This window comes from Coenobita brevimanus, chromosome 82 (assembly GCF_032717465.1).
Source record: "Coenobita brevimanus isolate Jiangsu-jjx chromosome 82, ASM3271746v2, whole genome shotgun sequence".
NCBI classification, from domain to species: domain Eukaryota; kingdom Metazoa; phylum Arthropoda; class Malacostraca; order Decapoda; family Coenobitidae; genus Coenobita; species Coenobita brevimanus.
This window is the reverse complement of record NC_137035.1, coordinates 12042699-12070288: the sequence shown is the minus strand read 5'-3', so window position 1 is coordinate 12070288 and position 27590 is coordinate 12042699. Positions and strand designations below refer to the sequence as shown.

General features: G+C 40.0%; 1 pseudogene; it reads right to left on the bottom strand.

Annotated features, from left to right (window-relative positions):
* Positions 1-1738: 1738 nt before the first annotated feature.
* The window catches only part of LOC145409603 (allatostatin-A receptor-like), a 128870-nt pseudogene continuing 103018 nt past the window's right edge, over positions 1739-27590 (bottom strand).

Genomic DNA, 27590 nt, shown 5'->3' with positions numbered 1-27590 from the left:
GTCTGCAGATGATGCAAAAATACAAAGGAGAATGACTAACACAGACTCTTGTAAAGAGCTACAAGAAGAATTAAATAAACTTCATGAATGGAGTAGTACATGGCAAATGGAATTCAATGTGGACAAGTGTCATGTAATCAAGTTTGGTAAAAGTGGAAAAAGACCTGATTGGGATTATAAGTTAGGAAATAAAACCTTATACACATCAGAAAGAGAGAAAGACCTAGGTGTGATTATCAATAACAACCTATCTCCGGCTGACCACATCAGCGAGAAGGTACGGAACATGTATACACTGCTTGCAAATACGAGAATAGCATTCACATACATAAATGAAGACATGCTAAGAAGGATAATAACATCATTCCTTAGACCAACCCTGGAATATGCATCAGTAGTCTGGAGTCCTCATCTCAAAAAGCACATAGACAAGATTGAAAAAGTTCAAAGGGCCGCTACAAGATGGATACCAAGCTTAAGGGACCTAAGCTACGAAGAAAGACTAAATAAACTGAATCTACCAACACTACAGGAGAGAAGGAAAAGAGGTGACATGATAATGCTATATAAATGCATATCAGGAAAGGAGAAAATAGACATAAATGATTACTTAACATATGGAGAAGCATCAGCAAGAGGACACTGCAAAAAATTGCATAAGAAGAGAGGTGATAAAGACGTAAGGAAATTCAGTTTCCCAAACAGAGCAATTGATCAATGGAATGCACTACCGAATGAAATAGTGTGTGCCAAAACAATTCACAGATTTAAGGATATGTACGATAAATATGGTTTAAGACACGGGACAGTACGAGCTTGACTCATTCCTGTAAAGATACAATTAGGTAAGAACAATTAGGTAAGAACACACACACACACACACACACACACACACACACACACACACACACACACACACACACACACACACACACACACACACACCCGCGGGAGCTCACTCGCACTGTACAGTCATATATCCTGCATGTATTATACTTAAGTTCTTTAATCTTTCATCTCGTAATTTGCTCTGTATGGTGCATATATGAAATTACTATATTAACAAGAATATATGTTTATATTTCTATTTATATTCCACTCTTGGTATTCACTTTTCAATCAATGTACTACACCGATGATAATTCTCCAGTCACAAATCACACTCTCCGTAAAAAGTCTTTTAGAATTTAAAACACGTCCCAATTTTTCATGTGTTTATCGCTGGTCGTGACGATGAACCGTCGTAATAATACACTTCGTGCCATATTCTCATGGGCATATGAGTCTCTCGAGCACTACCTCTTTACATTATTTCTGCATTTGGCTGATGCTTTCATTCGTGATAGTTATGAAAACTTGTTCTTGCAACGGTATTTCTGCATGTGGGTTTTCTGTATTTTCCTTTCTTACACTTGAGAAAACCTGTCCTTTCCACATTGGTTCCGCTTGTGATGAGATAGTTTTTTTTTTTTTTTTCTAGGATGTTTTTGATTGCCGATATCAATATGGTATAAGTAATATACCAAGGGTGTAATAAGTAAGCACAGATCGCCAAGTCAGATGTGCCTGGGAATATCCTAAGTCAAATAGTGCAAGACCTTTGGCCTGCACGTTTCTAGAAGGTTCACATTGACTTGAGACAATTCCTTACTCTTGACGAATTAAGCGGACCATCACTCATACCCCCAAAATTGGCCGATCCCCCGTATTACCAAGATAATAGTCTAACATCTTGAGGCTATGGACGGCTGGAACCATAATCGCGTGTGCCTCAATTGGTGAAGCTAGTGGTGTTGGTGTTGGTGGTGTGGCTGACGGCGGGAGTTCGTGAAGAGTCAAGGTGACTGGTGGCATGCGCAGTCAGGTTGCTCATCGAGCTGGTGTGTAGGACAGGATGTGGGTTGAGGGGTTGCGTCTCCATTGATTTCACCGTGTTGGTCCTTCCATTCAATGCAGAGCGATGCTGGGGGCCGCAGGAGATCACCTTGTGGAACGCCTTTCTATCAGGATAAAAAAAGAAAAAAAGAAAACACATTTTGGAGGATTCACTGTTGTGATGAGAAACAGCTAGTTTTCACTAGTGTGGTGACCTTATGACACTGCGGATGTTACCTGTCTAACACTTCTATCTACCTTATTATTTATCTACTTACCGACCTACTAATAATCCCTTGGCTCAGGACTCATTGGCCTCTCAAATACTTCCATGACGAGTAAATCCATCCCTCTACCTCTCCAGCTCCTCGTGGACTCAAAAGAAATCCTATCCTTTATTATCTCTTCTCCTTGACTGAAAGAACTTACTCCATTCCCATATTAAATTGTCCTAGAATTAAAGGTTAATCCTTCGTAATTTACTGTCGGTAGTTATTTAATGACCCAAAATGGGCACATACATCTCTGTTTCTACATGCCTACTCTTTCTTCTAGCTGCCTTCATTGACTTACGGTTACACCTCTGGCTAATTATCTAGCTATCAGTCAATCAATCAGTCAGCCATTCCCCCCCCCCCTCTCTCTCTCTGGTATTATCCTAATCTTGTACATTTGTAGGTAGGATATATTTATTACTGTTTATGGTACAGCCGGGCCACCACTAAGGGATCATAAAGTCTGTGTGGTTTGTGTATCTGTGTACAGTTGCGGGAAAATATTCCTCCCAGCCTAATACTGCTAACCTGTACATTTGCCACTGACACGCATGTTGCAGGATGGAAGTCCAAACATAACTACTAGCAGTTGCTATACAGTCAGATTCTGTCCGTATTATTTTCTGAGATTCTGTGCGACGGTGCCGTATTTGTAGGTTTAGGATATCAGGGTGGACCGGAAAACCTGGGCGCAGTTGTACTTATCCCCCCCCCTCCTCCTTCCCTCCCTCTCTCTCTCTCTCTCTCTCTCTCTCTCTCTTTCTCTCTCTCTCTCTCTCTCTCTCTCTCTCTCTCTTTCTCTCTCTCTCTCTCTCTCTCTCTCTCTCTCTCTCTCTCTCTCTCTCTCTCTCTCTCTCCTTACCTGAATGGGTCTGATAGGAAGGCATTACAACATGACATGGGACTGACCCACGAGTCGACTCACAAACCATTCTCACTTCCTAGCTTTTCCTAGACTCACAGACAACTCATCTGTCTCACTACCTTCTACGCTGGACCTCCCACTCTCTGTCTCCCTACTCACCTGAATGGGTCTGAGAGAAAGGCGTACAGTATGGGGTTGAAGCAGGAGTTCATATAAGCCATCACCTGGGCTGCAATCTGCATTATGATACGGGACGTGGTCATTTCGTACATATCCAACGATCTGAGCAGCAGCACCAGCTTTGGGGAAGAGATGGAAACAATTACGAGATGATGGAAGGATGCAGAGAAAAGTGAAAGTGCTCGAGGGAATGGCTGAGACAAAGAATACTGTATTTGAATGTTAAGAGAATGAGACAAGGAAGGGAAACTTTTTTTAAAGATAAATAATGCTATGTATCTATCTATTGCCAGACGCCTCAATTCCGTAATGGGTGGTCACAAACAAATCGCCTCCACATCGCCCTGTCCCTTGCCATCTCATTGCCCTGCTCCCAGCTCACACCCCCCTATCTCATATACCTCTCCACTCCATTCCTCCATCTCTTCCTTGGCCTCCTCCTCCCTCTGCCTCCCTCCACCTCATTCGCATACACTCTCCTCGTCAGTCTCTCGCTCTCCTTCCTCTCCACATGGCCAAACCACCTCAGTGTGATTCTCCTAACGCTTCCTATCACATCCACATCCACACCACAACGCTCCTTCACTTCCTCATTTGTCAGTCTGTCTCTCCATGTGACTCCACATGCTCCCCTGAAATAATTCATTTCCACTGTTCTCACCCCTGACTTGCGTCCCTCCAACTAGGTCCAAGCTTCATTCCATACGTCAGAGTTGGTATCACTACTATCATGCAGTAATTTTTTCACTTTCATGCTTGCTTCCCTGTTTCTTACCACTGCTTTCAAAGAATCAGCAACCTTTCTTCCTTGTTGTACCCTTTCAAGCACTTCACCCTCTAAACTTCCATCCTTACTCATCACACTACCCAAGTACTTAAAGCACTCACATTATCCATATCCTCCTCATCCATCCTCACTGTACATTCACTGACTTCATTTCTTTTGAAGACCATAACTTTCCTCTTCCCTACATTCATCTTTAGATTCCGTGCTTTACACACTCTCCCAAACTCATTCACGAAGCTTTGCAGCTCCACTTCATCTTCACTTAACAATTAAAAATAATTTTTTATAATAGATAAATAATTATTTTTGTATATCTGAATGGGCTGGGCTGAAATCACCACTTTGTGTGTGTGTGTGTGTGTGTTAGAGAGAGAGAGAGAGAGAGAGAGAGAGAGAGAGAGAGAGAGAGAGAGAGAGAGAGTAATAAAGGAGAGCAAGGGGGAGAGATGAGTTTAGTTATAGAAGATGGGAGAAAGGGAGACAGTGAGATGTTTTTTTTTTTTTTTTTCATTTTCAGAGGGTCGAACAAGCGTTACCAATGTGAGGAGACCCAAAGGAAGAAAGAAACTCCTCCCCCCCCCCAAAAAAAAAGCATAATAAACGCATTAATAAACAAAAATGAACAGGGCGGGGAGTTTGGGAGAGTAAAAGGGACAACTGTGAAAAGAGGAATAACGTTGGAAGAATGAAAAAGAAAGAATTGTGATTATTTTCAAACTGATACTGAAGGATGAGAGAAAAGATGACAGTGAAGGAATGAGAGGGAGGGAGGCAGGGAGATAATGCAAGAAAGGGAGGGAGGAAGAGAATGAGGGAGAGGAGAGTTAGTGGAATGAGAGAGGAAAAGACAAGTAAACGGAAACGGAATTAAAAGGCGAGGGAGAGAAAGAGAGGTGTGCTGAATGAATGTGTGAGAGAGAGAGAGAGAGAGAGAGAGAGAGAGAGAGAGAGAGAGAGAGAGAGAGAGAGAGAGAGAGAGAGAGAGAGAGAGAGAGAGAGAGAGAGAGAGAGAGAGAGATGCTGGAGGAATGATAAACGAAATGAAGAGAGAAGGAAACAGTAAGGAAAAGGAGGGGCAAGGAAGGAAAGAGAAATGGGTTGTACAGAGTTAAAGGATGGAATAAGAGCGACAAAGAAGGAAAGTGAATGGGGTACTGGAGGGTTAAAAGAGAGCTAATAAGAAAGTGGTGATTTCTTCTATCCTTGCGCATAAGCTTCTTTGGCAATATATATATATATATATATATATATATATATATATATATATATATATATATATATATATATATATATATATACATATATATATATATATATTTGTGGTAGGTGGGGGCGCTTTCCCTCTACTCACTCGATGTACTTCGTAGTGCTGCTCTCGGGTGTCTGCCCTTTCCTCTCCATCCTTCTTTCCTTCCATTCTCTTCTGTCTTTCTTTCCTTCATTCTTTCCTTGTCCCTCTGCCTACGAGTGACTTTACACTCCCTCTTCTGTCTTTCTTTCCTTCATTCTTTCCACTTCCTTCAGCCTGTGGTTGACTCTACACTGAGTGACAAGCCAAATGGTTTCCTGTGAACCAGGAAACCATTACTACGCTGGGTGGTAACCATGTAACCAAATTTTGGCGCCTGGTGGTTTAGTGGGTAATTATTGCGCTCCAATCGGATTGAGCCGGTGAAGGTTTATATCCAAGGGGTGGTTGGGGTTGATTGCTCATGTAATGCCACTCAGGGATGAGTGAGGCTGGTCACTCTCATCTTAAATGTCGGGACCAACTGCCTATTGCTCCCCATGGGGCAATGTAGGATTGGATGATGGATGGATATACTGTATATATATATATATATATATATATATATATACACACACTCATCTTAAATGTTGGGACCAACTGCTTAGCCCCGGGCTCCTACGCTCCTCATGAGGCAATGTAGGATTGGATGATGGGTGGATGGATGGATATATATATAATTCAGGCCCGCAATTTTCAACAGATTTTAAAGGGGGCCTAGACAAAATGTATATACCTCCGTACTACAAACTTAAAATTTAACCGAAACGTTTAAGTTTGCAGACCATCCGATATTTTTCAATTTGTTTCTATCTAAAAGTTGGTGCTTAATGAGCCATGTATGGTTAGTGATCGAGTTCGGTGTTTAAATAAAAGGCTTCACTTTCTGCCAGACTAACTTTTAGCTCAAACTGCGACTAGGTATAATAATTTGGTCTTTTTACATTATTGTTACAGTATGCTGCACTTTTATCAAGATTGATCCTATACATGCTTCTGGTTGAATTCAGGCTGAAATATACCGCCCTGCCTTTTATTCTTTTGGTAATGATAAAATAAACAAAATCTAAGTACACTATGATTAAGCTTATGATCAATATGAAGGAAATTTAAAAATATTGGATCAAACACGCGTAGAATAGTTTGAGTTTTCAACAAAACTGCTCCAAGTTTTTCTTCCTTTTTATTTTCAAGTTCAGCCTTATAAATCCAACGATGTTTTCTTTCATATTAAAGGACACTCATCATCCATAACCAAACGTGTATTTGCCACACACACACACACACACACACACACACACACACACACACACACACACACACACACACACACACACACACACTTGCATTCCATTATAAAAACCCTAATCTTAAAATATATTGATGCCAACATATGGAATGCACAGTAGATAAACATTTATTCAACGGGTCAAACGCGAGCAAACATGGCTTTTCTTCTCTCCGACGTGTCAATAAATTCGTTCAGAACCGCCTTCAGATCAAGTCATCCAGAATGAACACTCACACACATTGTGTGATTTAACCGGTTGTGGGTCATTATGCTCCTCAAGTAAGTCTCTCAATCTGTGGATACAGTTATGATAAAAAAAAAAAAAAGGTAATTATCGGCACATTAGAGAGACAATAACCTTACTGGCCAGAAGGCAACGGAGAGTTATCGACAGCGCTGGGGGAATGACAAGAACAGCATTGCCGCACAGCATAAACATTGAAAAATATAACACTACCACGGTGCGTCTCAAACAGTTGTGCCAAAAAGATTTATGATAATATTCGACATACAGGTATAGTACCGTATTTTACTTACAGACTTGATAAATTTCATGAGTTGTTATTGAACCCTCAATCTTAGTTGAAGTTTTGACAAATTAATATATAGAAAAATATTGCTATAGCCCCCCCCCCCTTGGTCGCCCCAGAATTTACGGCCCTATATATATATATATATATATATATATATATATATATATATATATATATATATATATATATATATATATATATATATATATATATATTTTAATTTAGGGGCATGAGTTATGTTACAGTACAATTGCAACAGATCAGAAAGTATCAGGATTTGAGAACAAAATACTGAGAAGGATTCTTGGGGTAAAGTGGCAAGACAGAGTTACAAATGAAAGAGTATGGGATACTACGAGAGTGGAACCAGTTAATGAATACTGTATGTGAGACTGTCTCGCTGGAAGTGGCTGGGGCACATAAACAGAAAAGAAGGTAGTTTAATACAGGATGTGCTAGAGTGGACTGCTAGAGGAAGAAGAGGTAGAGGTAGACCGAGGGAAACCTGGTTGAGGACAATGAAAAGAGAAGCAGGAGAGGAGTGTTGGTGGGACCTGAAGGAGATGGCAAGAGACAAACATTGGTGGAGAGAGTTCATCGAGGTCCTATGCATCCCGTGGGGTGCCACAGGAAATGACTGATAGATAGATAGATATATATATATATATATATATATATATATATATATATATATATATATATATATATATATATATATATATATATGTACAGTATATGTAGAGAGAGAAAGAGAGAGAGAGTGAGTTTGTGAGATGTAGGCCCGTAGATGTATCATCAGGATTTCAAGTTATTCTTAAAGACTCTGTATTACTACTGGATGCTTTATTGGGAGTGGGTTGTGTTACACTCCCTGAGTCTAGCAGATTTCTGTCTCTTCTACGATCATTCAGGGAAAGGTGTACGACAGTTTTCTTTGTGTGTTACCCAATGCATTCAGGAGTTGTCAGCTGTGTACACGTAAACTAGTCTTCTCAGCAGATTAGGCAAGAGGCAGCGGCCAATGCCAAATCACGGCATTGTGGCAGCGTCTGAGTTATGACGACTAAGCAACAAACATCCGATCTTCTACATTTATCTCCCCCTAGGGAAATAAGATGTCTCTCGACATAATATAGACGTAGAGATTAATAGAGGATACTTTAAATAATAAAACAGAACAGAGATACTTTAAGTGAATGATATGAAAATTATATGATAATTACTTATGCTAAAAGTTAAGAGTATATTAGTTAATAGGGAGAATATTTAAATAAATTAATGTACATACATAAGAGGATGATGAAATATCGACAGAGATCTAATGATGAATAGTAACTACATTCTATCAGCTGGCTATACGGGATTCACAATTGTAACACGAGAGAATAGGGTATTGTAATAACTTAATAATATTCCCATAATTATTTGAGTGTCAACACGCTTTCACACAAATCAGCATTGCATAGTAGAGGTGGAGTGGGCCGTGGGTTGTCCGAGATCAGACGAGACATATGATCGTTAGACAGAATAAAGAATTCAAAGCACACAAATGCAGTGTATTTTATTATATTATAGGATAGCACAATTCTAAGCTTGAGGATGGAAAAACAGAATCAAGATTAAAGATAGTGCGAGACCATTCCATACCAAGCGAAGATTTAGCATTGGGACAAGGTCTATGGTAACATGACTACTGACAAATCTACTTGCAAACATAAATTACTGGAAGGTGATATACAATACTTCTGAGATAACAATAATTTTATCATTTCACTAAAACATTTCAAACTTTGTACAGTCGCACACCTCTTCCATTCCCATGTAACAATCCTACCTGTGGTCGCGGCGCGCGAGATTGAAGGTGTCATCATCGTGTCCTGGCAACCTACCCTTCAACAGTGCGTCTGATTTCGTGTATCATATGATACGTGTGTATTTCGTGTATAATACGTTCGTGTATAATAATATTCGTATGTAATATAATCGTTTGTAATAATATGATTCGTGTTGACTGGTAGGTTGCCAGAGTACGATAATGACATCTTCAGATTCGTGAGCTGCGACTATAGTAACAAAGATGAACTCTCTACTTATACTATGACCCCCAGGCCTTCAACACCCCTGGGTGGAGGACCCCATCTCTCTCCCTATCACCCAGGGATGAACCAAGGACAGCTAGTGCCAACAAGGCTGTGTACACTCCCCACAACATGTCACTTATAAAAGGAATCTGGATTAATGTTCAAAGCCAAGTGGTCCAGACAAGTTGAGGAACAGACACAAGCAACTGTGGGGCGAGTTGCTGAGGGAAGCGTTTGTCTGTAGCACCAGTCGAGCAGGGCAGTATTCCCAAGGTGGATAAAAAATTGATTAAAGGGAGAACATGAGCCCCCGTTTCATCAGCCTCTGGACTAGATCCTGACCATCCCCCTTTGCTGAACTTTTTCATTGTTTCAGTTACGTAGAGAGTAGGCCATCATGCTCTACAATACAAGTTTCCCTAACTGTCAGCATCAGTCTAAATGCACAGTACACACTACACTACCTTTTCAAAATTAACGAAAAATGGCGTACTATAACCATGCCTCGGAGTCCCTGGGGGGGGGACCATAAATGCCCCCACCATCCGCCCCTCTCCCGTGATGACTCAACATGCCTGGAACCACTGTCTGACTCACTCATTCTTCATTTCTGCAACATTCTCGGCCTTTCCTCTAACTTTCTCTCTGTTGATCACCACCTCTCCTCCTCTAAACCTCACCTTCTCTTCTTAGCAGAGACTCAGCTGTCTGAGGCAACTGACAGCAAACCCTTTTCCATATCCTCCTACTATCTCTATACTCATTTAAAAGCCAAAGGTGGCTATTGTGTATATGTATGCAATGACCTATCTCGCTCTCACGTTCCTGAACTTGATTCTTCTGAATTCTCTATTCCCTGGCTTCGGCTTTCTTGTCATTCTCTGACTAAATATATCTGCGCTGTTTACTTATCTCCTAATTCTACTGACTATTAAAAATTCTTCAACTATCTTACTTCTACAATGGAACACATTCTGTCCATTTCTCCTTTCTCTGAAATCTCCATTCTAGGAGATTTCAATGTTCACCACCACCTTTGGCTCTCCTCTCCTTTCACTGATCCACATGGTGAACAAGCCTACACCTTTTCTATCCTTAATGACCTAAAGCAGCTTGTACAGCACCCTACCTGTATCCCTGACCACCTTGGAAAGAGCTCCAACATACTTGACCTCTTCCTTACAACTAATCCTTCTGCTTACACTGTTAATCTTTTCTCTCCATTGGACTCCTCCAATCAAAATTTTATTACCTTTACCTGTCCTATCGCTCCAGTAAGGCCTGTGGACCCTCCAAAAGAATGTCGTCTGTGGCACTTTGAAGCTGCAGATTAGGAGGGCCTCAGGCAGTACTTATTTGATTTTTCCTGGAATGATTATTGCTTCCATGGCCGGGAGCCATCTGAGTGTGCCTTGCGTATGACGGAGGTTATTCTCTCGGTCATGGAGCATACATTCCTTTCTCATATCCTTTGGCTTGATCACTCTTGTTCTAATGCTATCCGCAATAAGGGGCGGCTTATAAAAGGTACCAGAGCCAACCCACCCTTGAACCAAATTTTTTTTTATGTTTCTGCCCAGAATCGTGCAAAGTCTGTTCTTCACTCTGCTAAAAATAATTTCATCTGTACTAAATGCTCTCAACTCTCCAGCTTGAAATCTTCCCACTCCTTCTGGCACCTACCTTACCAAAATCCTTTCTAACAACTTTACCTCATCATCCTTCCCTCCTCTTTTCTACTCTGATGGCTCTGTAGCTATTTCTTCTACTGATAAGACAGATCTCTTCGCTCAAACTTTCTCCTTTAATTCCACCTTAGACAATTCTGGTGCTGTTCCTCCATCACTTCCCTCCTCTGACTTCCTCATGGCTGACATTAAAATTTCTTCAGCTGATGTATTATCTCCCATCACTGGCCCCAATACTATCAAGGCATATGGGCCTGATGGAGACCCTCCTTTTGTCCTCAAGAACTCTGCTTCTGTGCTTACACCCTGCGTAGGTTAACTCTTTCACCTTTGTCTTTCAATTTGTCTCTTTCCTTCTTTGCTGGAAGTTTGTTCTCATTTAGCCAGTCCCAAAGATGGGTGACCATTCCCAACCCCGTAACTATCGTCCAATCACTTTAACATCCTGTGTCTCAAAAGTTTTCGAGTTTATTCTTAACAGAATAATTTAAAAGCCTTTCATATCACAGCCTTCTTTCTGATCGTCAGTGAGAGTTCCGTCAGGGGTGCTCCACTGGCGATCTTCTCACCTACCTTTCAGACTCCTGGTCATCCTCCTTTCGGGACTTTGGCGAAAGCTTTGCTGTTTCTCTTGACATCTCAAAGGCTTTCGATCGAGTCTGACATAAATCTTTAATTTCCAAACTGCCCTCTTACGGTTTCTATTCTTCTATCTGTGCCTTCATGTATAGCTTCCTTTCTGGTCATTCTATAGCTGCTGTTGTAGACGGCCATCGTTCTTCTCCTAGATCTATCAGCAGTGGTGTTCCTCAGGGCTCTGACCTATCACCAACTCTCTTTTATTCACCGAATCCACTCGTACGTTGATGATTCCACCCTTCACCTTTCCATTCGGTTTCCGCAATGTCCATCTCAGCAGTTACTTCAAGAAACAAAGGATGAGGCTATGGCACACCTAATGTCTGACTTGGCTCGTATCTCTGACTGGGATAAAAGTAATCTTGTTGTTTTTAATGCATCAAAGACTCAGTTTTTACACCTATCAACCCATCAAAATCTTCCACAGGAGTACTCACTAATTTTTAATAATATCCATCTCAGTCCTGCATCTTCCTTGAACATTCTTGGGGTTTCATTCACTCGGAACTTATCTTGGAAAGATCATATTGCATCTCTTGTAAAATCTGCGTCCAGGAGATTAGGTGTGCTAAGCCGACTCCAAGCCTTCTTTACCCCTGCCCAGTTGTTGACTTTATACACTGGTTTTCTTCTCCCCTGTTTAGAGTACAACTCACATGTGTGGGGAGGCTCCCCACATACAGCTCTTCTCAATAGGGTGGAATCAAAGGCTTTTCGTCTCATCAACTCTACTTTTACTGGCTCCCTTCAACCTGTCTCTTCGCTCACTGTTGCCTCTTTATCTCTTTTGTGTTGCTTCTTCAATGGTCACTGTTCCTCTGAACTGTCTGCTTGCATTCCTCCACCTCTACGACGGGTGTGTAGCACCTGTCTAGCAACAAACTCTCATCCCTTTTCTGTCCAACTCTCTAATGCAAGAGTTAACCGTTACTCCCAGTCCTTCATTTATGCAACAGGTCAACTCTGGAACTGTCTCCCTCTGTCTGTATTTCCTACTTCCTATGATCTCCAGTTTTTAAAACGCAGTGTGTCCAGGCATCTCGAAATGAAAGGATCTTGAATTTGGCTCTCTTTTGTATTGTTTTTGCTTTTTTCTTGGAAGGGACTGTTTTGCGGGCTCAGCCTTTGGTTCCTTCTTCCTCGCATAAAAAAAAAAGTTAGAGAACGTGACGGAGTAGAAAGGGCAGGAGGAGGAGGAGGAGGAAGAGGAGGAGGAGGAGGAGGAGGAGGAGGAGGAGGAGGAGGAAGAGGAGGAGGAGGAGGAGGAGGAGGAGGAGGGGAAGTTGAAGAAGAAGAAGAAACATTATTTATCCGACTTTCCTCTTAGTCGAAGTACCTGGGAATTAACTTAAGATTGTCTGCGTGAACCTACTTACTCTCAGTGATAACTCTTTAGTCTCAGAAGTTTTACAGTTGCGAGATACCACTCAGTGTGGGACTGTACTTTTTTCATCTGATTTAGAACTACGTGTACACTCGTGTGACTGAGAAAATACTAAGTCGCCACGGTTAATGCTGATAGGTGATGCAGAGTTATGCAGGCGATGTAAGATATCCTCTTTAGATAAGGCCAGATTAATCTCTATATACTGGTGTATATTCTGGAAGTGTGCCAGATTCACTTTTCCATAATCATCCAAGCTATAAAGTGGACTAGATTATGGTAATAGCATTCAATAGCGCAAATTTTTATAGAATTCATATTGGTCAAAGAATGGAGTTTCGCCAATGGATTTATTGATGGGGCTACCGATTAATGCAGCAATTTGGGATATCAACTCATCCCAAAAGAAGCTTTAAGAACCTAACTACATCAAGCACTCCAACACCCTACGGTTTTGCCTTTCGGCAAGGCCAATGGGAGCTGAATGATTGGGTATGACATTAAATTTATTGATGTAATACTACTTACAGATCTCAACAAGAAGACTTGTTGAACTTCGAGCCATTATCGGTACTAACAGTGGATGGCGTTGAATGGCCATATAACATAATCAATGAAGGTACGTGTAACACTCTTAGCACTCTTGTCTTGGAGAACTTCGAAAACACAGTAACGTGAAAAATGATCAACTGCCACAAACAAACACTTTGCGCCAGACTCCGTAAGAGGCAATTTCATGAGATCGATAGAAACAGTTTCCCATGTACGTGATGGAACTGGATACCGTCAGAGTGAAGCAGGTGATCCGGTTGACCCCTTATGACGATTACTGGGAACACAGGAATCACAGTAAACATTGATTTCCTTACGCATCGTAGGCCAATAAAATGAAAGACGTGCTTGTCTCAAACACCGATCTTTTCCCGAATGGGACGCATGATATGGAATACTGAAGGTCTTAAATAGGTGGGAAAAAATAGACGTACCTCTCTATAAGGTACGTCCCTATCAGAAAAGGATATCTTGCTATACAGGATACCACTGTCTAACATGATATCATCTACTGACACTGGCAGAGTAGGTATGGTTGAAGTGTCCTGACGCTAGGAAGTAAATAATCTTAGACCACAAAGGGTTTGTGAGCTGACAACTATAAACAACATCTGAGGTTAGAGTGGTGGAAGGAACTTCACTTGGTTGATATGGTGAGACTGTTGCCGTTACATGACGTGAAACTGCACCTGCAACTACATTAGATTTACCAGGCACGTACTCGAAGGTTGTTTTGAAGTCTTGGATAACAGCTGACCATCGTGCTAGACGTCCGGTAGGATTTCATTCTTTTAATAAATCACAAAGTGGGAGATGTTTTGTTTGGATATGCACTGGATATCCGTAGATTGCCTCTGAAATGTCTGAGATCAAACAGATCAATACTGCGCCTAGGCCTACGCCTGATATACAAAGAAGAAAATGTTTCTTATAATCAGGGAATGCCAAGACTTGGGCATTAACAAGCGCTGTCTTCAGTATTTCAGAGGCATGAGAGTGGCCATTAGGCTAAACAAAAGGTTGATTTTTCTTCAGTAATTCTTTAAGTGGGGGTAGCGATCTGTGCATAACCCTGAATAAAGCACTCATAGTAGCCACTCAGTCCAAGGAAACTCCTTATATCATTAGTACTGGTATGCTCTGGGAAGTTAGAAACTGCCTTAACAATCTCATCTGAGGAATGAACTCCCTTAGCATCAACCACATGTCCAAGAAATATATGAAGGAAGCTCCTTTTAGTGAGCTTACCTTTTAGACCTGCCATTTGGCGACAGGGTTCAGGGATTGATTTACTCACTACAGTGATGTCATCTAGATATGCAAAAAGAGAATGGCCAATCATATCACTGAATACAGAGTGGATAAGCCTCATGACCACTGATGGAACATTTCTTGAAGCCTTTTAACATGATAATGGCCAGAAGGGGTCCTGAATGTAGTTAATGGGCGAGATGACTCGTCTATTCCTACTTGCCAGTGGCCACTATATACGCCAAGGGAAGTGAAAAAACGTTATTCTCGACAAGTGATTTCAGTAAATCTGTTAAAACTGATAATGGAAATCATTTGGGTACAGTGACAAAGCTTACTTTACAGTAGTCAACTACGGTCTAAATTCACCTGCTCTGTTGAGGACTAGGAAAAACGGACTATTCCACAGGCTGATGCAGTTTTCAGTGATGTCCTGATTAAGCATATCTTGTATTATCTCGTCAAATTCTTTTCGTAAGCTATGGGGTAATCTTTATGCCAGAACATAAACTGGTTGAGTACTGGGAATCACTTCAGTAACGTGCTTTGTCAAATTAGTCTTTCCCATAGGTTTACCAAGCTAGGCCACAACATCTCTATAGGTCTGAAAAAGATTTATCCATTGTTTTTTATACTGAGGAAAGTTGTCCGCGTTTACTTAAAAAGAGAAGATTAACAGCAGGAGTCATATCAGAATCCGTAGAGTTTTCAGTGGTATCTACACCAGGTAAATCATCATGATCCTTAGCAATTACAAAAAATGGTATATCCTGGCACACCTTTACGACCGATGGGTACATCAGAAAATCGCCAATCCTTATACCACTTTAAAGCTTTAGTGGAGCACTGATGATATGTAGTAGGTAAAGATAACACAAATTATCCTCCAACACTGAACACAATGATGACTCATATGTTAAACCATTCACGCGTCTCAGATAAGGTTAATGCATTCACTCCTTTCGCACCTACAACACGGACATAGACTTTGGTCAGTTCGTGCAGAAACAAAACTGTGCACCATTTTGTTACTGCTCGTTTTATTTCCACGTGTTGCACAAAGTCATTCTGACTCTTTGAGGAAGTTAAATGACACGAAGATGAGTCAACCGTTGTGTCAGTGTTAGAGGGGGTGCCATTAGGTATTGGTACTAAACTATCAATACTCTTTACTGATGGCTATGGAGTAGGAGTTAAGTTAGACTGTCACCGAATTTACCTGTGAATGAACAGGTTGTAGGCAATTCATCCCTGATACATAAAGTCTCATTATTGTAATACTACCACATGTATGTATCAGTTCAGTAAAATGTTGAGCCATGTTGTCAATACCAATTAAAACATCTGCAAGATACCGGAGTTTGTGTATTATATAAAACGCATCTGTTGAATCTTTTATCAATTCATCGAGTTCTATTTCAAGAGTCACCTCGCCTTTCACTTAAAATTCTGAGCGAATGTCAGGTAGCTCAAGGATCCAAACCCGTTTGATCTTTCTTTAATACTGCGTAGGGAGGATTCAGATAATAAGTCCACCATAGACCCAGAGTTCATTAAAAAAAAAAAAAAATGATGTAGGGAATCTTTCACAACGACCTGCGATAAGTAAAGCAAAGTGAGTAAGAGGACCACTCTGAAGTATGGACGGCTCAGAATTTTGTGTCGTTATGGAGGATTCTGTTGGTTCTCGCGCGGGGTTTCCCCCGAATCTGTCTTGGCAAGGGCACGGCATTCGCTAGTCAGGATGATGGCTTCCGTGATAGTATAGTACTTTTTACTGAATGACCGTGAAGGTGATCTACTATCACGCCTGTGTCCTCTTTCATCTCCTAGTCTCTTGTACCAGTGACCTACACGATGATCTGATCATTTGCAATATCAGCAAGCTGTCTTACTTCTGCTTTTAGATCTGGCACGATCAAAAGAGAAGCTGCTTTGGTCTTTGTCGTGCCATTGCTGGTGAACGTGCAGGGACGTTTTGTCTGCTCAGTGGACGTGAAACGTGTCTTTGACCTTGTGACTGAAAAGGTGGTGTTGGGCTAATAACTGGTTGAACTGTATGACCTGTTTGAGTAGGTTATGTCATCCGTAGGAGAAAACAGAATCTCTGACGCAACGTCTAATTCATCCTTGCTGAGACAATTTAGGAACCTGAGGTAGCTAAATAACATTGCTACATTATTTAGTGTTAAAGTGTTTTTTTTTTTTTTTTTCGCATAGAATCAATTTCCACCCACGGATTGATTCGCAATGCCTTCAAAATATTGTTTCTGTAGCTGCTGATAAGGCAGCTGCCTCCAACAGCATATTTTGTTAGGAAGGGATGAAATTATACTGTCATACTTTGCAGTAGTTTGAAGATACTCTTCAAACATCCTACTTTCGTGTAGTTACAAAAAAAAAAAAAAAAAAATCTACGAATCTATTACAGCATTCATCAAAGGAAGTAAACTTCTCCATGCATCTACATCTTATGAGGGATCCCACTCTGGATTAACCATCATCTAATCTGCTCCTAATATAAGCGATTTTAGCAATGTCTGTTGTATGTCCCGTGATTGTAACTGCAGACTGGATCACAAATGAAATCATACGTGCTAACAGCAGGATTCATACACGCTAACTTAGGGCGCGGTGCATCTTCCAAGATGATCATTTGTGGGGCCGGAGGGGTTGCAGATTCAGACGTCATATTAAAAAGTATAAGTAGGAGAATGTAACTGAGAAATGTGTTCTGTATCGGGGGCAGGATATTAATGGGAATCAGCTGACTGAACTATTTCTCGTGAATAAATCTTTCTGTTTCTCAAATGAGTAAGACTGTTGTGTGAGCTTTCAGTCTGGGTCGTTTTTATGTCGTCTGTGGAAGTATGTGTATCATCTATTGATATATTAATATTCTTAAAGTATGGATCAGAGAAAATTTGGAGGGAAAAAAAATAAGTCCAAAAAATAAAGTAAGTGAATGAAGAGGTTATTTTAATATTAAAAAATATTATGTACAATAACAGTTGTCAGTGGAGGGCCATTATAATAAAAAAAATTTACTAATGAAGGATTCATATGGATGAATGTAGTAAAAGAAAATCTGGAATATGAAAGATAATCTGGGGAAGTTGTTTTAAGTATGGTAATTTGTGTAAAAGGATAAAAAAAAATAATGAATAAAGATTATTGGTCTGGAGATAATAAAAGAAACATTTTACTGAATTATTGTAAGTCACCACCTATTTATACAGCATACGGTGTTATATAGATACGAGGCGTTGGGTGTGGCATGAGGTGATATTTATAGCTGGGATGGACGTGAAGAGGGCGAGTTGCAGGTTACCGAGTCACTAGGGATTTAGCAATCAGCAGAATCGTGGCCAGAATGAAGAGCCACGCAGGCTTGGCGACAGCCAGTCTAGGCGACAAGCACGTTTGGTGAAAAACAGGCTCAGTGACAGACAGGCTTGATGACAGACAGGGTCGGTGACAGACGGGCTTGATGACAGACGGGCTCGATGACAGACGGGCTCTATGACAGACAGCCTCAACGACAGACAGGCTTGACGACAGATGGCACAGAAGTCGGTATAAAGGCTATTGGATTTGATAGCAAACAGACTTGAGAGAAGGCGCGTTCTTGACCTCACTGCCACCAAAACGAGAGATGTAGGGCCGTACTTGTACCATCAGGATTTCAAGTTATTCATAAAGACTTTATGTTACTCCTGGATACTTTATTGGGAGAGGGTTGTGTTACAGACCCAGAGTCTAGTAGAACGTTGTGTCTCCTAAAATCATTCATCGAAAAGTAAATAAATTTCCTTTGTGTGTTACTTAGTGCCATGCCTACACTAAGTTAAAGAGTTGTCAGCTGTGTACACATAATACAGTCTCAGCGGATTTGGCAAGAGGCAGCGGCCACTGCTAGTTCATGACATTCTGGCAGCGTCTGATTCATGAAAACTAAGCAACAACCATCAGTTCTGACAATTTAGTTTGACAGAGTTAATATATATATATATATATATATATATATATATATATATATATATATATATATATATATATATATATATATATATATATATATATAAATCTATCTATCCAACCATCTCTCTCTCTGCCTCTGTCTGTCTGTCTGTCTCTCTATTCTATATATATATATATATATATATATATATAACTATATAACTATATATAACTATATAACTATATATATATATATATATATATATATATATATATATATATATATATATATATATATATAAAATCTATCTAACCAACCATCTCTCTCTCTGCCTCTGTCTGTCTGTCTGTCTCTCTATTCTATATATATATATACAGTATATATATATATATATATATATATATATATATATATATATATATATATATATATATATATAACTATATATATATAACTATATATATATAACTATATAACTATATAACTATATATATATATATATATATATATATATATATATATATATATATAGATATATATATATATACTGTTTATATATATATCCCCCCTGGGGGTAGGTTTTTTTTTCAAGAATACTCCCCCAGTATCCCTGCTTTCGTAAAAGGCGACTAAAAGGGTTGGCGGAGGGTTAGTGCCCCTCCCCAGAAAACAACGAACTAAAAAAACGAACAAGAAGCCTTGGACAAGGACTGACCAAACGATGACGACCCAGGACCGGACAAAGGACTTGCTAATGGCTACATGGAATGTAAGAGGAGCGAATGATGAGGTGAAAGAGAGAGAGATTGTCCAGGTGCTTGAGAGTGCGAAAGTGGATGTATGTGGAATAACTGAAACAGAATGGAGAGGAGAAAGTGTGAGAGAATGGGAGTATGGATGGGGTGTATGTACAGGAGTAGGTGAGAATGAGAGGGCAAAGGAAGGAGTATGTATAGTTGTGAGTAAAAGATGGAAGAAGAGCATAAGACAGTATGGATCAGTTGGGTCAAGGATTGTGTGGGTAAAGCTGAAAGTTGGAATACAAATGTGGGCGATTGTGTGTGTGTATGCACCAACGCAAGATCGTGCTAGAAGAGTGAGAGAAGAGTTCTGGACAAATGTAGAAGCGTGCATAGAAAAGTTTGGAAGGAATGAGAGAGTGTTTTTGATCGGTGATATGAATGGTAAAGTTGGGAATGTGAAGATGGATGGAATAGTTGGTGAGTGGGGTGTGCCTGCTGAGATAGATGAGAATGGGAGTGCGTTGGTGGACATTTGTGCTGGGAGGGTTGGTGATAGCCAATACCCTTTTCAGGCATAAAATGATCCACAGGTATACATGGCGAGTGATGAGAAGGGTGGGTGGTGAACTGAATGAAAGGAAGGCAATGATTGATTATGTGTGCGTGGATGAAAGGATGTGAAGATGTGTAATGGATGCAAGAGCTTATAGAGATTGGGGGAGTGGACTTTCTGACCACTACTTGGTGGTGGCCAGAACTAGGATTCAAGTAAGATGGAAAAATAGAAGAAGGGAAAGACGAGAGGAAGGAGTTGTTGCAAGGAGAGTGGAAAGGTTACAAGGGGATGAGAAAAAGGCAGAGTGTAAGAGAGAAGTGGAGGAACGATTGGGCAAATATGAATTGGAGCAGATGAGAGACGTGGAAGGTGTGTGTAGGATATTTACAGAAGAAATATGTGCAGCATGTGATGTGGTGTGTGGAAGGAATAGAAGATGGAGGGGGGTGCAAGGAACAGCGTGGTGGACTGAAGAGGTGAGACAGGCTGTGGCACAAAAGAAGAGAGCATACAATGAATGGATGAGAAATAGGGGCGTGGAAGAAGTTGAGAGGTGGAAGAGAGAGTTATATGTAGAAAGAAAGAAAGAGGTGAAAAGATTAGTAAGAGAGAGTAAGAAGAGAGTGGATGAGGAATTTGGAAGGAATTTGAGTGTAAAGTGGAGGGACTGTAAGAAAATGTTCTGGAAAGAGGTGAAAAGAGTAAGACAGGGTGGAAGTGAAGTTAGCAGGGGAGTGAAAGATAAAAATGGTAGATTACTAGAGGAGAAGGGAGAAAAAGTGTGCAGATGGAGAGAACACTTTATGGAATTGTTGAACACAGAGGTGGAAGTAATGCGACTATAAGTGTCTGGGGAATGGCTGGGAGAAGGAGGGAGGTGAGAAGACAGGAAGAAATCAGTAGGATAGAAGTTGTGGAAGCAATGAAGAAAGTTAAATCGGGGAAAGCCCCAGGAATTGATGGAGTGTGTGGTGAAATGCTGAAGCATGGGGGAGAGATAGTAGTAGAATGGATGTGGAAGATGTGCAGATTGGCCTGGGAGGAAGGTAGAGTCCCGGAGGATTGGAAGTCAGGTATAATTATTCCCTTGTACAAAGGAAAAGGGGAAAAAGAAATGTGTGGTAATCATAAGGGCATTAGTCTTCTTAGTATAATACGAAAAGTGTATGGTAGGATACTTATTGACAGAGTTAGAGAAAGAACAGAGAAATTAGTTGGAGAAGAACAGAGAGGCTTTAGGAAGGGAAGAGGTTGTGTAGATCAGATATTTATTCTTAGATCTTTAGTGGAAAAGTTTCTAGAGAAGGGAAAGAAGTTGTATGCGGCTTTCATGGATTTGGAGAAAGCATAGGATTGTGGAAAGTGTTAAGAATATATGGAGTAGAAGGGAAGTTGTTGAATGCTGTGAAGAGTATGTACGATGGTGCAAAGGCTGCAGTGCGTGTGGATGGTGAACTAAGTGAATTTTTCTCTTTGAAAGTTGGGTTGAAACAGGAATGTGTCATGTCTCCATGGTTGTTCAATCTGTACATGGATGGGGTAATAAAAGAGGTACAAGGTAGGGTAGTGGATGTTGGAGTGGCCCTGGTGAGAGAGGATAGTGTTTGGAAACTCCCTGTACTGTTGTTTGCAGATGATACTGTGATGTTGAGTGAAGACGAAGGGGAGCTGCAAGGCTTGGTGGATGAGTTTGGGAGAGTGTGTAAGAAACGGAAACTAAAGGTGAATGTAGGGAAGAGTAAAGTGATGGTTTTTGAGAGAGGTGAAGTCAGTGAATGTACAACGAGGTTGGATGGTAAGGAATTGGAAAATGTGAGTACGTTTAAGTACTTGGGTAGTGTGATGAGTAAGGATGGAGGTTTGGAGGGTGAAGTGCTTGAAAGGGTACAGCAGGGAAGAAAGGATGCTGGTTCTTTGAAAGCAGTGATAAGAAACAGGGAAGTGAGCATGGAAGTGAAAAAGTTGCTACATGACAATATTGTGATACCAACTCTAACGTATGGAAGTGAAGCTTGGACGTTGTTGGAAGGACACAAGTCAAGAGTGAGAGCAGTGGAAATGAGTTATTTAAGAGGAGCCTGTGGAGTCACATGGAGAGACAGGCTGACGAATGAGGATATAAAGCAGCGTTGTGGTATGGATGTGGATGTGATAGGAAGCGCTATGAGGAACACACTGAGGTGGTTTGGCCATGTGGAGAGGATGGAGGGTGAAAGACTGACGAAGAGAGTGTATGTGAGTGAGGTGGAGGGTGAAGAGGGAGGAGGAGGCCGAGGAGGAGATGGAGGGATGGGGTGGAGAGGGGGGTGTGAGCTGGGAGCAGGGCAGTGAAATGGCGGGGGACAGGGCGACTTGGAGGCGATTTGTTTGTGGCCACCCCAAACGGGATTGAGGCGTCTGGCATAGATAGATAGATAGATCTTTCTATCTATCCAAACCATCTCTCTGTCTGTCTGTCTGTCTCTATTTTATCTGTCTATCTATCTATATATCTACCTATCTATTTATCCATCTATCTATCTATTTGTCTATATCTCTCTATCTCTATCTCTATCTTTCTGTCTATCGATCGATCGATAGATAGATAAATATAGAGATAGAGATATAGATAGATAGATAGATAAATATAGATAGATAGATAGATGAATGGATAGATTGATAGATGGATAGATATTTATATATATATAAATATATAAATATGTATACATATTTATATATATATATATATATATATATATATATATATATATATTATATATATATATATATATATATATATATATATATATATATATATATATATATATATATATATATATATATATATATATACATATATATATATATATATATATATATATATATATATATATATAAATATATATATATATATATATATATATATATATATATATATATATATATATATATATATATATATATATATATATATATATATATATATATATATATATATATATATATATATATATATATATATATATATATATATATATATATATATATATATATATATATATATATATATATATATATATATGTATATATATATATATATATATATATATATATATATATAGATAGATATAGAGATAGATAGATGTATATATATATAGATAGATAGATAGATAGATAGATATATAGAGAGAGAGAGAGAGAGAGAGAGAGAGAGAGAGAGAGAGAGAGAGAGAGAGAGAGAGAGAGAGAGAGAGAGAGAGAGATGGTTGGATAAATAGATAGATAGATAGATATATACATGTATATACATATAGATAGATAGATAGATAGACAGACAGACAGATAGAGAGATAGAGATAGATAGATATAGACAGATAGATAGTTTGATAGATAAAATAGAGAGAGAGACACAGACAGACAGACAGACAGACAGACAGAGAGATGGTTGGATAGACAGATAGATTATATATATATATATATATATATATATATATATATATATATATATATATATATATATATATATATATATATATATATATATATATTTCTGCTAGGAAGATGGAACCAAAGGCCACGAGACCTGAATAATCGTTCCTTCCAAAAGAAAAACAAATTATTAGAGAGAGCCAAATTCAAGATTCGATTATTTTGAGATGTCTGGACACACTGCTTTTGACGGACTGGAGACCATAGCTAGCAGGAAATGCAGACAGAGGGAGACAGTTCCAGAGATGACCTGTTGCATAAATGAATGACTGGGAGTAATGGGTTAACTCTTGCATTAGAGAGCTGGACAGAGAAGGGATGAGAGTTTGCTGCTAGATCGGTGCTACACATCCGTCGTAGAGGTGGAGGGAGGCAAACAGACAGTTCAGAGGAGCAGTGAACATTGAAGTAGCAATAGAAAAGAGATAAAGATGGATCAGTGTAGCGAAGAGACAGAGGTTCACGTGAGCCAGTAAGAGGGAGGAGAGTAAATGAGACAAAAAGCCTTTGACTCCATCCTATTGTGAAGAGCTGAATGTGGGGAGCTTCCCCATACAAGAAGTGTACTCTACACAGGGGCGGATAAAACCCGTTTATAGAGTCAACGGTTTTGCAGGGGTAAATAGGAACGGAGTCGGTTTAGCACACCTAATCTCTTGGAAGCAGATTTTACAAGAGATGTAATAATTATGATCTTTCCAAGATAAGTCCCGAGTGAATGAAACCCCAAGCATGTTCAAGGATGATGCAGGATCAAGCTGAATATTATTAAACATTAGTGGGTGCACCTGTGAAAGATTTTGTCGGGTTGATAGGTGTAAGAACTGAGTCTTTGATGCATTAAAAATACAAGATTATTTTTACCCCAGTCAGAGATACGAGCCAAGTCAGACATTAGGTGTGCCATAGCCTCATCCCTTGTTTGTTGCAGTAACTGCTGAGATGGACGTTGTGGGAACAGAATGGAAAGGTGAAGGGTGGAGTCATCAGCGTACGAGTGGAGAAGGTTAGATGTACAGCTTAGAACGATCGAGTGGCAAAATGAGTACCCAGGATAACACGAACTGAAAGTAACTATGGGAACCTGAATGATGCAATGACATTGTATCCCAGGATGGTGGGTGAATAACCCGCCACAGGCTCAAAGACCTAAGGTGTGGAGATATGCTCCATGGCTCAGCACCTCATAGCGTCTACCCCGACTTTTTCTTTACATTTTAAGTTAGGAAAGAATTCTCAGAAAATCCGTCAGGCTCCCCTGGGCCTCTTCTAATATTTCCTTGTCAAGTGATTGGCTTCCAAACTTCCATTTCTTGCATTGTTACCAGGACTGCTCTCCACGATAAGAATGAAAGACAATGGATTTCTGTTGTTTCAGGAAAATGATCAATAATTCGGTCTCCTATCATTAAATATACCAATACTTAAGATTACCCAGTAACCCTCCGACGACATACACCGTGGCCACCAGGTTGGGAACTACCGTGCTGGCCGATCAAATACAACATAAGTTTGAGCTTCCTCTCGGAACTTCTCATGCTTCCCTATGCCCTGTCATCAACATCATCATCCGCAAGTCTGTTTCCTCTCTAACCCCATCAGTAAGATGTATACAGTATTTTTACTACCATCAGACGATTTTGTTTTAACTTGGGAGAAACATCTATGAAGGGTTTAATGAGGGCTATATCTTCCCCCTTCATATCTAAAAGTCTTTTACAAGCTGAGTAATTTCCTGGATGTGGCAGGAATAAGACAAAGTGACATTCGGAAATAACACTTCCATGGCAGGGACAGTTCTAGTATTTAGAAGTGCTCGTGGGCACTTCGGGCTCTCTCGCACTTGCTTCTGTGGAGGGCTCTTGCACTGCGCGCTTGCTTTCTCATGCTTCACACTCGTTTCCTCATGCTTCTCATTCATTTCCTCGTGCTTCGCACGCATGATGCAATCAATTCAGGTAATCCGAGTCACGTTTATGTGCTATTCTAGTTTAATGTTGTCACTATCAGCTGTCAAGGTGACATTGAAGGGCCCATGATGGTCCGTTTATGTGCTGTTCTAGTGTAACGTTGTCACTTGGATTTTTTACAGCTAACCAATTGATCATGTTATTTTGCGGCTTCGGGAATGAAACCCAAGTTGTCCGCACGCAAGTCCGAGATATTAACCCGCCCCGTCCTGACCGATTTTCCACCACTGACTCCCCTCAATCTCGACGAATTTAGGAAAAATAGTTTTTTGGCTCAACCTCTGCTTTTGGTGACAAACATCGAAAATTCACAGAGAAATCGCTCACCTGAGGTTTAAAATACTCAATACAGGTAGCAGTACTCCTTACCTTACTGGGTTTTAAATCAGGCTGGCTCCAAAGAAAACGAGTTCTATGGGAGGTTAACTATTCAACACCATTCATAAACGGTATTTATTTATTTATTTGGTACAAATTTATATGTAGTACAAGAGTATATTGGTTTTTAAACAGTAATATAGGCAAAATAAGCATTATTTCACTCACTAACACATCAACATACCTGACCTTTTTTGACGACATTACCTGATCATCATTTCTGACTGTTTCTTCTTCTATTGCTACGTAAACTTTGTCCTCCACATTGTCATCGATTTGGGAACCACTCTGGCCTGAATGTCTTTATTGGCCATGTCACTGGTAACAGGTGAATTGCCGAGACAATGGTGTGCAGGGGGGGGGAGGTCATGCGGGGTAAGGCATTGCCCCTGCCTGGCATCTTGTAGAGGAAAGTGTCCCGTGTATACGTAGCAAATATCAAGCACGAAAATTGAAAATTGTGCAAATTATGAACCTTGCAATTGCGCAATGTACCGGTACGTCGATGGGTCTAGCTGTGACAAAACATTGCGACGTACCCATACTTCGATGGGACACCTCGGGTTAACCACTCGGCCACGGCAGCCGACCAGGCACCGGGAACGGCGTTTTTTGGTCAAAATTTGATCGCTTATTAAATATAGTAAAAGTGTTTCAATCGTGATGGAACCAAATTTTTTCACATCAGCGAATTTTTTGTGATTTTTGTGCCAATTTTGATACGATTTGAACGTGTAGTTTCGGCTGCCCAAAATACACACATACACAGACACACGGCTAGTGCTATAGTATATTAGATTCCACCTAGTGCTAAATGGTTTTCTTCAACTAAAAATGAGTCATTTGGAAGCTGAGTGATAAATACAACTCAAGCTTTTACTTCTGAACTGAGTCTCTACCACATCCTATCACTGCCATCACCATCATCTCCATCCTTCTCAATCCTTTCACTCATGAATCAACTCCAGTCTAAGTCAAAATGAGAGGTTCATTTATTCTTTACCCACCATGTTGGACCTATTCCACTCAATCACAGATCTTATAGGTCTTTTGTTTAATGATTACGTATGTCTGTTTCTGATTTGTATCAGTTATTCTGTGCCTGCCATAATATCTGTTCGCGGGTTAGTTTATCAGCCTAACAGCCTCCCTATCATGTTTATGATACTCTGCAGTCTTTATTACCTTCTGCCATTGTATGAATGTGTGCAACTTATCTAGTTACTGTATAATTTCATTTTCACTGTGTCCGTCTTTGTTCACTTTTTTCACTATCCACATGCATACCTATTAATACACCAATTTCTCCTTTACCTAAAACCAATTAATGTATATCGGCATATATATATATATATATATATATATATATATATATATATATATATATATATAGAGAGAGGTATATATGAATGTATCTGTACACACATATATATATCGACGTATATCTATCTATCTATCTATCTATCTATTTGTCTATACACGCGATGCTACCCAAAACTTCCAGTAATTAAAGAGGTGTATGGTATGTAGGAGGGCTGCTGGGCCTTGATAGCAGGCTGTGAAGCCTATGCCCAGAGTCGGACACATTAAAAAAAAAAAAAAAAAAATTGAACATAGGGAGCCAACCGTTTGCAGTTTTGCCTTTTGCCACTAGGAGGAGTCAGCAGCACCTTTTGTGCGTCAGTGTGGCCCTGGCTGTGTCTGTGAGCGGACGTATTTTGAGCTATGCTTACTGATGTTACGTGGTGTGTGTAGGTGGTTTGGCAGTTTCGCAATGGCGGACCTCATGGAACAAAGAACCTGCATCAAGTTCTGCTTCAGGATC